This window comes from Salvelinus sp. IW2-2015, unplaced genomic scaffold (assembly GCF_002910315.2).
Source record: "Salvelinus sp. IW2-2015 unplaced genomic scaffold, ASM291031v2 Un_scaffold2434, whole genome shotgun sequence".
In the NCBI taxonomy this organism is placed as follows: Eukaryota; Metazoa; Chordata; class Actinopteri; order Salmoniformes; family Salmonidae; genus Salvelinus; species Salvelinus sp. IW2-2015.
The window spans coordinates 49,810-63,777 of record NW_019943755.1 but is presented as its reverse complement, the minus strand read 5'-3'; the positions used below and the strand labels follow the sequence as shown (position 1 = coordinate 63,777).

Here is a 13,968-nt window from a genome sequence, read left to right as displayed (position 1 = left end):
CAGTCCTCCATACACCGTACAGTCCAACTCCAGTCCTCCCATACCGCGTAACAGTCGCAATCCAGCTCCGTACCCGTAAGTCCAACTCCGTCCTCAGTACCCCGTAAAACAACTGTCCAGTCCTCCAGTACTGCCCAGTCCATCCATCTCCGCCGCTAACAGGTCCAACTCCAGTCCTCCAGTACCCCTAACAAGTCCAACTCCAGTCCTCCAGTACCCCTAATCAGTCCAACTCCAGTCCTCGCAGTACCCCTAACAGCTCCTAACTCTCCAAGTCCTCCATACCCCTAACTAGTCCACTCCAGTTCCTCCAGTACCCCTAACAGTCCCAACTCAGTCTTTAACTCCAGTACCCCTAACAGTCCAACTCCAGTCCTCCCAGTACCCCTAACAGTCCCAACTCCAGTCCTCCAGTAACTCCAACAGTCCAACACTTCCATGTTCCTCCAGTTACCCCTAACAGTCCCAACCTATCCATCTCTTCCTCAGTACCCCTAACAGTCCAACTCCAGTCCTCCAGTACCCCTAACAGTCCAACTCCAGTCCTCCAGTACCCCTAACAGTCCAACTCCAGTCCTCCAGTATCCCAGAAGGGCATCTGCAGCCAGATGTAACGTGTCTCTGATATATAACATAAAGGGGCTTGAATTACATTCTCTATATCGTCTTTTGTTTCCGTTTCTATGTTCAGATCCAGGAGGAATCCTCTGGGGTGAAAGTGACTTTCACATCCTCTGATTGATGGGTTTTCTACCCACAAAAAAAAGAAGAAGCCATATTTGGCTATTAGTAGGTAGACAAAGGTATCTAACAGAATGTAGGCCTATGATATAAAAAGATACCTACGAGTTCAAAAGATGAACTTACTGCAGTATTATTCTCGGTTAAAGGGTGAATTCGGCGTTCCAATTCATCCCAAAATGTGTTCGATGGGGTTGAGGTCAGGGCTCTGTGTAGGCCATTCAAGTTCTTCCACACCGATCTCAACAAACTGTTTCTGTATGCTTTGTGCACGGGGGTATTGTTATGCTGGAACAGGAAAGGGCCTTCCCCCAAACTGTTGCCGTAAAGTTGAAAGCACAGAATGTTCTAGAATGTCATTGTATGCTGCAGCGTTAAGATTTCCCTTCACTGGAACTAAGGGGTCTAGCCCGAACCATGAAAAACAGCCCCAGACCATTATTCCTCCTCCACCAAACGTTACAGTTGGCACTATGCATTGGGGCAGGTAGCGTTCTCCTGGCATCCGCTAAASCCAGATTCGTTCGTCAAGTCCATCTGCCAGATAGTGAAGTGTGATTCATCACTCCAGAGAACACGTTTCCACTGCTCCAGAGTAAATGGTGGAAGCTTTACACCACTCCAGCTGACGCTTGGCAGTGCGCATGGTGATGTTAGGCTTGTGTGTGGCTGCTCGGCCATGGAAACCCATTTCATGAATCTCCCGAACGAACAGTTCTTGTGCTGACGTTTCTTCCAGAGGCAGTTTGGAACTCGGTAGTGAGTGTTGCAACCGAGGACAGATATTCTTTACGCACTACGCTCTTCAGCACCCAACGGTCCTGTCCTGTGAGCTCGTGTGCCCTACCACTTTGCGACTGAGCCGTTGTTGCTCTTAGACATTCACACTTCACAACAGCACTTACTGTTGACCAGGGCAGCTCTAGCAGGGCATAAATTTAGCAAACTGACTTGTTGGAAGGGTGACATCCTATGACGGTGCCACGTTGAAAGTCATTGAGCTCTTCAGTAAGGCCATTCTACTGCCAATGTTTGTCTATGGAGATTGCATGTGACCAAAATGCAATATGTTGCATGCTTTGTATTTCTGTTTTGATTGAAGTTGACTTGAAAACAAGTCACTTAGACTTAATCAATCAGAGTAGGTTTATTGGGATTTAGTGCTAGGCTATAATCAAGCATCCCATATCTGATTTCCAGATGATTTGGTAATCCTGAATTTATGGCCTAAATCTCTCTGTGTCTCCTATGAGCAGTTAGAATCAAATGTGCATATCCATTATCTTTCTTCACATGGTTGAATCCAAAATGTCTGCCCTTGGTATGTGCCTGAGGCTGAGACAGCAGTCGCATCCTGGAGACATCGTCTGTATCAGTCAATGTGTTAGGAACTGGATCGGTAATGTAGTCTGGATCAGTCAATGTGTTATAAAGTACAAGTTCCTTCATGTTCGCGATTATCTCTGGGAGTATCCTCTGGTCTCGTCTCTGATATCGAGAGTGCAATGTTATTACCGCAACTGCGGCTCCACATCTCTGATCTGCGTCATGATGGTAAGGTCTGTGAAACTCTCATCGTCAATGTCCAGCTATCTTAGAAACCTGTAGTCTCGTAGTCGTCTCTGAGCTACTGATCTCACTGTCAGTCACTCGAGTCATCAGCTCTAAATTATGTGTCTTAGGGTCATCTGACTGGACTTCTATCCCCGGTAACCACAATGTCTGCTGTAGATCTGCCTCGCCAGAACTGTGTCGAACTGATCCCGCCACGATGCTTCAATCTGTAGACCTGCTGTCGAGGAGCTGTCTCAATGCCTCGCTTCTAGGCGAAACTGCAACTTCGTTGAATTGCGTCATCTTGTACTCACGTCCAAAGGCTTACGGTATACTGTGCCCCTCCACAATTTGCCAGATCTCGTGGCGTCTATCATGGACAGCTAATGTCGTTAGGATACCGCACCTCACATCGGCATTCATTGTAGTCAGAGCCTGTCAATCTGTGTTAGCTAACTGGGGTCATCTCGAGGTAACTTGCTTGTAGTCCATCCATGTCAATGCTGACTATCTACTACCTGGGAATCCTAGTAACTGTTGAGGTCCTTGACTCAGTCTCAGCATGTGATTGCGCGCTACCATGCATCTCATTATCTCTGGTCTCGGTAGACTGTCGTTAATTCCTCGGACTCCTAGCCACATAGTTGCTCTCAGACATTGCATCTTCTCTGGAGTACAGTCTATTAGCTCCCTGGACTCCCAGTCAAATCTGTTAAGGATCCTGTGGATCCCGATCTGCTGGTAATGTAGTCTAGCCCATGATTAACAAAGTGTCTCAGAATAGTCAGTGTGATCACATGGATCAATCTGCCACCCCCTCATTTCATGTATGGTTTTAAAAGACCCAAAACTGATCCTAGGTTTCCAGAGCACTATGTACTCCGGTTTCAGATCAGTTTGTGGATACCGGACCTGGTTTCAGATCAGTTTGTGGATACCGGACCTGGTTTCAGATCAGTTTGTGGATACCGAACCTGATTTGGTATTTTATTAGGATCCCCATCAGCTGTTGCAAAAGCAGCAGCTACTCTTCCTGGGGTTCCACACAAAACATGAAACTTAATACAGAATTACATAATACAAAACATCAATAGACAAGAACAGGTCAAGGACAGAACTGCATAGTTTGTGCTGTTCTGCCACATGGTTCACTTCTGTCTTCTTCAGGTTTCATCCTACAGTATGTCAGTAAATAGAGATGAAATAGACTCATTACATCCTCTCTTATTCTGTGTTCTCCAGGTCTGTTCAGGGCTGCAGTCCCCAGCGGTGCCTCTACTGGTATCTATGAAGCTCTGGAGCTCCGTGACAACGATAAGACACGCTACCTGGGCAAAGGTACGCACAACTCCCTCTTCTGATTGGACTAGCTAGTAACACTCCCTGTTCTGATTGGACTAGCTAGTTACCAGTCATTTACAGTGCATAGTGAAAGTCTACACACCCCTTYCACAGTCTTCACATTTTTCTGCCTTAAAATTAAAACAATTGATATACAGTGCATTTGGAAAGTATTCAGACCCCTTGACTTTTTCCACATTTTGTTACGTTACAACCTTATAAATAGTTTTTTCCCTCATCAATCTACACACAATACCCAATGCCAAAGCAAAAACACGTTTTTATACATTTTTGCAAAAGTATAAAAATTAAAAACAGAAATATCAAATTTACATAAGTATTCAGACTCTTTATTCAGTACATTGTTGAAGCACCTTTGGCAGCGATTACAGCCTCGAGTCTTCTTGGGTATGACACTACAAGCTTGGCACACCTGTATTTGGGGWGTTTCACTGCAGATCCTCTCAAGRTCTGTCAGGTTGGATGGGGAGCGTCGCTGCACAGCTATTTTCAGGTCTCTCCAGYGATGTTCGATCGGGTTCAAGTCTTGGCTCTGGCTGGGCCACTCAAGGACATTCAGAGACTTGTCCTGAAGCCACTCTTGTGTTGTCTTGGCTGTGTGCTTAGGGTCGTTGTCCTGTTGGAAGGTGAACCTTCGCCCCAGTCTGATGTCCTGTGCGCTCTGGAGCAGGTTTTCATCAAGGATCTCTCTGTACTTTGCTCCGTTCATCTTTCCCCCCGAAGCTAACTAGTCTCCCAGTCCCTGTTGCTGAAAAACATCCCCACAGCATGATGCTGCCACCACCATGCTTCAGGTTTCCTCCAGATGTGACGCTTGGCATTCATGCCAAAGAGTTCAATCTTGGTTTCATCAGACCAGAGAATCTTGTTTCTCATGGTCTGAGAGTCCTTTAGGTGCCTTTTGGCAAACTCCAAGTGGGCTGTCATGTGCCTTTTACTGAGGAGTGGCTTCCGTCTGGCCACTCTACCGTAAAGGCCTGATTGGTGGAGTTCTGCAGAGATGGTTGTCCTTCTGGAAGGTTCTCCCATCTCCACAGAGAGCTCTGGAGCTCTGTCAGAGTGACCACTGGGTTCTTGGTCACCTGCCTGACCAAGGCCCTTCTCCCCCGATTGCTCAGTTTGGCCAGGCGGCCAGCTCTAGGAAGAGTCTTGGTGGTTCCAAACTTCTTCCATTTAAGCATGATGGAGGCCACTGTGTTCTTGGGGACCTTCAATGCTGCAGACATTTTTTGGTACCCTTCCCCAAATCTGTGCCTCCACACAATCCTACAGACAATTAATTTTACCTCATGGCTTGTTTTTTGCTCTGACAACTGTGGGACCTTATATAGACATGTGTGTCCCTTTCCAAATCATGTCCAATCAATTGAATTTACCACAGGTGGACTCCAATCAAGTTGTAGAAACATCTCAAGAATAATTATGAGCTTAATTCTGAGTCTCATAGTAAAGGGTCTGAATACTTATGTAAATAAGGTATTTCTGCTTTTTCTTTTTTATAAAGAAAGTCTAAAAACCTGTTTTCGCTTTGTCATTATGGGGTTGTAAGAGTTGTGCAAAGTTGGTAGAATCTTATTCAAAATGGTTTACAGCTGTAATAGCTGCCAAAGGTGCCTCCATCAAGTATTAACACAGGGGTGTGATGACATACGCAAATCAAAAGACATGTTATTTTTTTATTAATTTGGAAATGTTTCTATAACTTTCTTTCACTTTCAAATGTAATCCATTTTTAGATAAATAAAAATGTGAAGACTGTGCTAGGTATGTGTAGACTTTTCACTAGGCTATAGGCACTGTATTTTGAGGGGACTTTAGCAACAACCTAATCTTAGAATGTATCATAGCTAGTTTCCAATGTTTGCTTTAATTTCCAATGTCCACGTACTCTAGCCTGGTCCTAGATCTCGTTGTGTTGTATGGCCAGCTCGTGTGGTTGGCGTGGTAATAACCATAGGAGTTGGGCAAGACAGCACAGACAGATCTGGGACCAGGCTAGTACACAGCTCACTCTATACCATTTTTCCATTACATTTTTCTTTCTTTCCTTCGTTCTTCATAATTTCTTTCTCTGACACTTCATCCTTCTCTCCTCCTCCTGTCAGGGGTGAAAAGGGCTGTTAAACATATTAATGAGTTCTTGGCCCCGGCTCTGTGTAACCAGGTAAATACACAGTGTGGAGGAGCAACAGGAGTAAGACAGAGATAACACTGAAATGAACTGGTTGATGATGAAAGCATGACTTTCGAGTGGGTTTGCCGTGATTTGACAACTAACTAACCTCTGTCGCAGGCATTCACAGACGATCACAGATTTTCTAAATCGTTATTACGGCCATAAAAATATAATGAATAGAAGGGACATTCCTCCAAGTCAACGTTCCGGGGATAGGTGGACCGGCCGGCGGCCATATTGTCATTCTATTTCTGTGATTACCCCATGATCCCGATAGTAGATCATTCCACGTGATGTTTGTTTAACCAGCCTAGTTGCTGCCACCACAGCAGATAATATTAGCGAGATCTTGCTCTGTGATCGTCTAGTAATGCCTGCTGCTCTTGCATGGTCTACTTCTCCCTGGGTCGTGACGCTCTGCTTGTCCCTCTGCAGGTGTCTCAAAAGCTGTTGATCATATCAATAAAACTATTGCACCTGCACTTGTACGGCAGGTAGGAACATTTACTGTTTGACTAACATTCTGCATGTTGTGCTAGTGGTCAAGTCAGTGTTGCATAGAATGTACAGTATGGCATAGAGCAGCTATGAACAATCCTGACTGAGTACAATGAAGTCAGAGTGTAAGAGAAGAGACATCACTTCAAGTTCCATTTGGAGTTCTTCTTTACCCCATGGAGTTTGCCAGATACAATACATCCTCTTGGTCTGTTGAACTTATCTGTAAGATGTTATTATTGGTATGTATACAACACTGTACTCACCTCAGTGACCAGAGTTACAGAGGTCTCAGGTAATTTACCTAACCTGGCTAGTAGCACCTCAAGATGCTGTGTGTAGTGTGTACTAGTGAATCTAAACGTCCTTCGAGACAGGTGTTTTGAGCTAACCTGTTTGAACTTTGAACTAACCTTTTTTGTCTGTTTGTTGTCAGTTCCCTCCCATCTCTCTAATGACCAGTGTGTTGTTCTGTGTCCTGTCCTGTTGTTCAGAATGTCAACGTCCTGGAGCAGGAGAAGGTTGACCAGCTGATGCTGGACATGGACGGCACAGAGAACAAGTGTAGGTTACTTTCCTTTTGTTGGTATATGGAATTTTAGCATAGAGTTAAGAGTGTACAGGGAAGGCAGTGCATTCCAGTGTAATAGGCTTCAATGCAGGTACAGACATGTCATGTTACCTTCTGTAGTCCCTAGGCAAACAAAAAGAACAGCAGTCAACTTGAATACAGCCCAAATCAACAATTCAGGAAAATGAGGGAAAAAGGCAGAAATTGTTTGTTTTATGGGCTCTTCGTTTTCTGTTCCCCCCCTCAGCTAAGTTTGGTGCCAACGCCATCCTGGGCGTGTCCCTGGCTGTGTGCAAGGCCGGTGCTGCTGAGAAAGGCGTCCCCCTTTACCGTCACATCGCTGACCTCGCTGGCAATCCCAATGTCATCCTCCCCGTCCCCGTAAGTTTATCATCATCCTACCAGTCCCCATTAAGTTTAACGTCATCCTTCCAGTCCCCATTAATCGTCATCCTCCCAGTCCCATTAAGTTTATCGTCATCCTCCCAGTCCCGAGTAATCTTATCTCCAGTCCATTAATCGTCATTTCTCCAGTCCCATTAAGTCGTATCCGTCATCCTCCAGTCCCTAGTAGTATCGGTCATTCCTCCCCAGTCCCATAATCGTCATCCTCCCAGTCTATCTAAGTTTATCGTCATCCCTCCAGTTCCCATTAATCGTCATCCTTCTCAGTCCCCATTCAAGTAACGTCATTCCTCCCAGTTCCCATTATAGTTAATGGCATTCTCCCAGTCCCATTTAAGTCTGCGTTTACTAATGTGTGAGTAATCTTTATGTGACCAAGACTTGTTATCCTGCTGAGCTAAAGCTGACTTACAGTTGAAGTCGGAAGTTTACATACCTAATTTGGATGTCATTAAAATAGTTTTTCAACCACTCCACAAATTTCTTGTTAACAAACTATAGTTTTTGGCAAGTCGTTAAGACATCTACTTTGTGCATAACACAAGTCCTTTTTCTAACAATTGTTTACAGACAGATTATTTCACTTTATAATTCACTGTATCACAATTCCAGTGGGTCAGAAGTTTACATACACTAGTTGACTGTGCCTTTTAAGCAGCTTGAAAATTCCAGAAACTGAGTTCATGGCTTTAGAAGCTCCTGATAGGCGAATTGACATCATTTGAGTTTAATTGGAGTGTACCTGTGGATGTATTTCAAGGTCATACCTTCAACATCAGTCCGCCTTGCTGACAGCATGAGAAATCAAAAGAAATCAGCCAAGACCTCAGAAAAATATTTTTAGGACCACGCAACCGTCATACCGCTTCGAGAAGAACGCGTTCTGTCTCCTAGAGATGAACGTACTTTGGTGCGAAAAGTGCAACCCAATCCCAGAACAACAGCAAAGGACCTTGGGAAGATGCTGGAGGAAACGGGTACAAAAGTATCTATATCCACAGTAAAACGAGTCCTATATCGACATAACCTGAAAGGCCGCTCAGCAATGAAGAAGCCACTGCTCCAAAACCGCCATAAAAAAGCCAGACTACGGTTTGCAACTGCACATGGGGACAAATATCGAACTTTTTGGAGAAATGTCCTCTGGTCTGATGAAATAGAAATAGAACTGTTTGGTCATAATGACCATCGTTGTGTTTGGAGGAAAAAGGGGGGAGCCTTGCAAGCCGAAGAACACCATCCCAACCGTGAAGCACGGGGGTGGCAGCATCATGTTGTGTGGGTGCTTTGCTGCAGGAGGGACTGGTGCACTTCACAAAATAGATGGCATCATGAGGTAAGAAAATTATGTGGAAATATTGAAGCAACATCTCAAGACATCAGTCAGGAAGTTACAGCTTGGTCGCAAATGGGTCTTCCAAATGGACAATGACCCCAAGCATACTTACAACGTTGTGGCAAAATGGCTTAAGGACAACAAAGTCAAGGTATTGGAGTGACCATCACAAAGCCCTAACCTCAATCTTATAGAAAATTTGTAGGCAGAACTGAAAAAGCATGTGTGAGCAAGGAGGCCTACAAACCTGACTCAGTTTCACCAGCTCTGTCAAGAGGAATGGGACAAATTTCACCCAACTTATTGTGGGAAGCTTGGGGAAGGCTACACGAAATGTTTGACCCAAGTTAAACAATTTAAAGGCAATGGTAGCAAATACTAATTGAGTGTATGTAAACTTCTGACCCACTGGGAATGTGAGGAAAGAAATTAAATCTGAAATGAATCATTCTCTCTTCTATTATTCTGACATTTCACATTCTTAAAACAAAGTGGTGATCCTAACTGACCTAAGACAGGGAATATTTACTTGGATTAAATGTCAGGAATTGTGAAAACTGAGTTTAAATGTATTTGGCGAAGGTGTATGTAAACTTCCGACTTCAACTGTACGTTGTACTCTTTCTTCAGTCGTCTTTGAACACTTTTTCATTTTGTTTGATTTGAAACTTCAGTTTGATTTGAAACTTCAGTTCAAACCTCTGTTGTCTCTGTCCAAGGCCTTCAACGTGATCAACGGAGGTTCTCACGCAGGCAACAAGCTGGCCATGCAGGAGTTCATGATCCTCCCTGTAGGAGCCAGCACCTTCAAGGAGGCCATGAGGATCGGAGCCGAGGTCTATCACAACCTGAAGAACGTCATCAAGAAGAAGTACGGCCAGGACGCCACTAACGTGGGAGACGAGGGAGGCTTCGCCCCTAACATCCTGGAGAACAAAGAAGGTGAGAGAGAGGATGAGCGTCAGTCACTTAATCAATCAATCCATTAATCAGTCAGATGTATAGTCCTTTTCTACAGCAACAGTTGTCACATGACCAGCAGTATGGCACCACTGCGGCGTCAACTTCAGTTGGATAATCAGCTGTGTGATACTACTTCCTTACACTTCTGCGCCTTAGCTGAGAGGGAATGTCCACTGAGTTTAACATTCCTAGAACCCTCTAGTACTTCACCTAAGACTCCTTCGCCTCCTCTCCCCCATCTTCCCCTCCCGTAGAGTTCACACCACCGTGACCCTATGTGGGTGTGGCGCTTTCTATTCATTGCCTAGGAATGCTACTCCGGAGGCGACAGATGATTTTCTAAACGAAGGCCTCAATCCAATACTGAATAATGTACAGACTGGGCAGCCACTGTGGTAGCTCTGTTTGACTCAGTGTAGCTCAGTGAATTTCAATCAGCACATGTGAGTGGAGTTGAGCGGTTGGAAATCCCACTCATACGCTCCGCTCCGGTGCTCCGCTCTGCTCCACTCCATGTCTTTCCTAACGCTCTGCTAAAAAAACGTTTCCACACTCACAGATTTTTTTTTTACTCCCGCTCCAAATTTGCTCCATTCATTAAAATCACAGTTTAACCAACACCTATCTATTTTAGTGACTCAATGGACCTACCAATTGGTTTTCAAAGTATTGAAACCAAACCATATGGATTTGAATGAAAAGTTTTTGAATAAATATGAAAAGGTGAATTTAAGAAGCGGACATCATTTCAAATAGGCTACATGTCATATTAAACAGCATATGAACACTCTCTACATAGGTCAGGAGTTAGACAGGGAGCCTAAGAATGAATGAATAAATATATAAAGCCCAACAAATCTCATTATTTATGGTGAGGGAATCTTAACTGTAATTTATCTATGTTCCTCTCAGCTCTGGAGCTGCTGAAGGAAGCCATTAGCAAAGCCGGCTACACCGACAAGATTGTTATCGGCATGGACGTGGCTGCCTCCGAGTTCTACAAGGACGGGAAATACGACCTGGACTTCAAGTCACCCGACGACTCCAGCCGTTACATCACCCCAGACCAGCTGGGAGACCTCTACAAGAGCTTCGTCAAGGATTACCCAGGTTGGTGTTCGTGTGTCCCAAATGCCACACTATTCCCTATATAGTGCACTACTTTAGACCAGAGCCCTATTCCCTATATAGTGCACTACTTTAGACAAGAGCCCTACTCCCTATATAGTGCACTACTTTAGACCAGAGCCCTATTCCCTATATAGTGCACTACTTTAGACCAGAGCCCTATTCCCTATATAGTGCACTACTAGACGAGCCCTATTCCCTAATATGGCACTACTTTAGAACCAGGAGCTATTCCATATAGTGCCTACTTTTGGACCATGGCCCCGCATCACCCAAGGGGGATGGTTGGCCTGGGGGTTCGGCAGCTACCACGGACCACTAATGAAGGATACCCAGGTCTCCTACTGAGGAAAACACTCATCTCATTTGTACTGTTAAGACTCCCGTTTACAGGTCCCCAATGGCAGATATTCCTATAGGGACACACTCCACCCATAGGGCTCTGCGTTAATAGTTAAGTGCACTTAACTGTTAGGGAATAGGTTTGGTTGCCATTTCTGTGATTAGGCTCGTAGTGACTGACTTTCGCCCCCTGTAAGCAGGCCAAGCCTCTCTTAACAGTAACGTTACTGTAATACTTTTAATCTTTAATACTGTAATTACTTTAATACTGTAATACAGTAATATGTATATACTTTAACGTTTTACTGTTTATACTATTCCTAGCTTAGAAGCTTATCCTGATGTATGCGAACCGAAGGTAAATCGTTGAAACAACAAATTCTAATTGCAGTCAATTAGGACTTTAAAGTTGCTTACCATCTCTCCCCAGTAGTTGTCCTCAACAGACGTGCTCTAACAACTTACCCCATTCACACCATCCTCCTCTGTTTCTACAGTGGTGTCCTATGGAGGATCCTGACCAGGATGACTGGGCGGCGTGGTCCAAGTTCACGCGGAGACAGCATCCAGGGGTGGGCTGACGAATCTGAAACCGTCACCAACCCAAGCGCATCGCCAAGGGTGTGGCCGACAAGGCCTGCAACTGCCTGCTGCTCAAGGTCAACCAGATCGGCTCCGTCACAGAGTCCCTGCAGGCGTGAGTACTGGTCCACACACAGGCAACCAATTCATATTTAGTGAGCGACACCAACTGGCTCTGTACCACTGGCATCCATTTTGACTTGCTCAGGGAAACAACAGCAGTGGTGGTAGTGGTAGTGGTAGCAGTGGTAGCAGTGGTGGTGGTAGTGGTGGTAGTGGTGGTGGTAGCAGCAGTAGTTGTTGTTTATTAATCCCAAGAAGGGAATTTGATTCATCACAAGCATTTTATACAAAGACAGACATTGATCCTGTACCTGTTTCCTGTGTAGCTGCAAGATGGCCCAGACAAACGGCTGGGGAGTGATGGTCAGCCATCGCTCTGGAGAGACAGAGGACACCTTCATTGCTGACCTGGTTGTCGGTCTCTGCACCGGACAGGTAGGCTTCACCTCTTTTTCAGATCAATACGTAGACATTACTACTGGTGTGGCCTGGAAACCACAGCGTTGTTGGCTCAAACCTCTACAGACAGACATTTGTTCTGTCCTTTAGTGATATTCTACATGTTATTACATTCAATGCAACTGCACGCTCCCTCACCAAAGTTGTTCAGTTTGCCCTGAGCTACAGTGAGTGTACTGATAACTTGGTATGCTGTGTTCCAGTGAACTTCAGTAATTGATATGCTGTGTTTCCTTCTCCAGATCAAGACTGGTGCTCCGTGCAGGTCTGAGCGTCTGGCTAAGTACAACCAGCTGCTCAGGTGAGCTCCGTTTTTTAAAAACTCTTAACTCAGCAGTATAAAATGCTGTCGCTAGGATATCTACCATGTCATATGTTCCTTCATTAGATATATCATATGACTTAAACGAGCTAGACTTGGCCCAAATATCAGTCATCTAAATGTACAAATATTAAGGATAATACTAGGCTGTTTTATGACTTCCTCTTTTAGCCGTTATAACGGTTCAAGTGTTGAAACCTCAAACTGTCTGACTTCCTTCCCTTCCATAGGATTGAGGAGGAGCTTGGAGACAAGGCTGTTTTCGCTGGCAAAAACTTCAGGCACCCAATCTAAGGAGGTCTTCTATCCTTGGGCCTTCTTGATTTCATCCTGCATACATACCATTTAACAACCCCCCCCCCCCCCCCCCCCACACACACACCCACCATAAAAAGCACGCTAGGTCGCCCTTGCCTGGTCCGGAGGAGGGGAAGAATGGAAACGGGATTGCAATGGAACCTAAGGTCCAAGTCTGTCCAACTGTGTAAAACCCTCATCTCAACTCTCACGCAGTAACCAACCCATCCTCTATGATTTGGGCATCCTCAATCCTCAGTCGGTCCTTTGGTCAGTGTGTAACATTGTCGTGTGAAGACGAGAGGTTTTTTTTGGTTCTTGGTGAGTTGTAGTGATTCTTGGTTGTCTCCTATGACTACTACATTCTAGGGGAGCAGCTAACTTTATAAGTTTACACTGTGCTGTTAATTGAAGCAGGATCAGGAGTAATGTATTGTGCCAATGTGTCCTCTGAAGAGATGTTCCTGGTGTTGCTCTGTAAAACGTTGGCAGAATTACAAGAAATAAACAATCTCCTTTTGAAACGGACAAAGAGATGTTCATTCGGTGTCCCTGTGTGCTTTCTTGTCACAAGAAAATGTATCTAACTGTTTATACTGGCAACTATTGCCATAACATTTTATTAGCCTCGTATCCAGGCGGATACCGTGTAGACGAACAGAATCGCATGACTCTGGAATGATTGTACAAGTTAATGTTAATACCTTTTGCAATGATTTGTACAAACTTAGTGACGTGTCTTGAGACCTGCAGTTGAAAGTCGGAAGTTTACATACACTTAGGTTGAAGTCATTAAACTCGTTTTTTTCAACCACTCCACACATTTCTGATAAACAAACCTATAGTTTTGGCAAGTCAGTTAGGACATCTACTTTGGCATGACACAAGCAATTTTTTCCAACAGTTGTTTACAGACAGATTATTTTCACTTATAAGTCACTGTGAGTCGAAGTTTACATACCACTAAGTTGACTGTGGCCTTTAAACAGTTGAAAAATACCAGAAAATGATGTCATGGCGTTAGAAGCTTCTGATAGGCTCATTGACATCTTTGAATCAATTGGAGGTGTACCTGTGGATGTATTTCAAGGCTACCTTCAACTCAGTGCTCTTTGCTTGACATCATAGAAAACAAAGAAATCAGCCAAGACCTCAGAAAAAAGTTCCTG

The 13,968-nt window shown here is 44.5% G+C and overlaps 1 pseudogene; it reads left to right on the top strand.

Moving 5' to 3' along the window:
• LOC112073950 (alpha-enolase-like) overlaps positions 1-13,339 on the top strand; it is a 36,350-nt pseudogene extending 23,011 nt beyond the window's left edge.
• Positions 13,340-13,968: the final 629 nt, after the last annotated feature.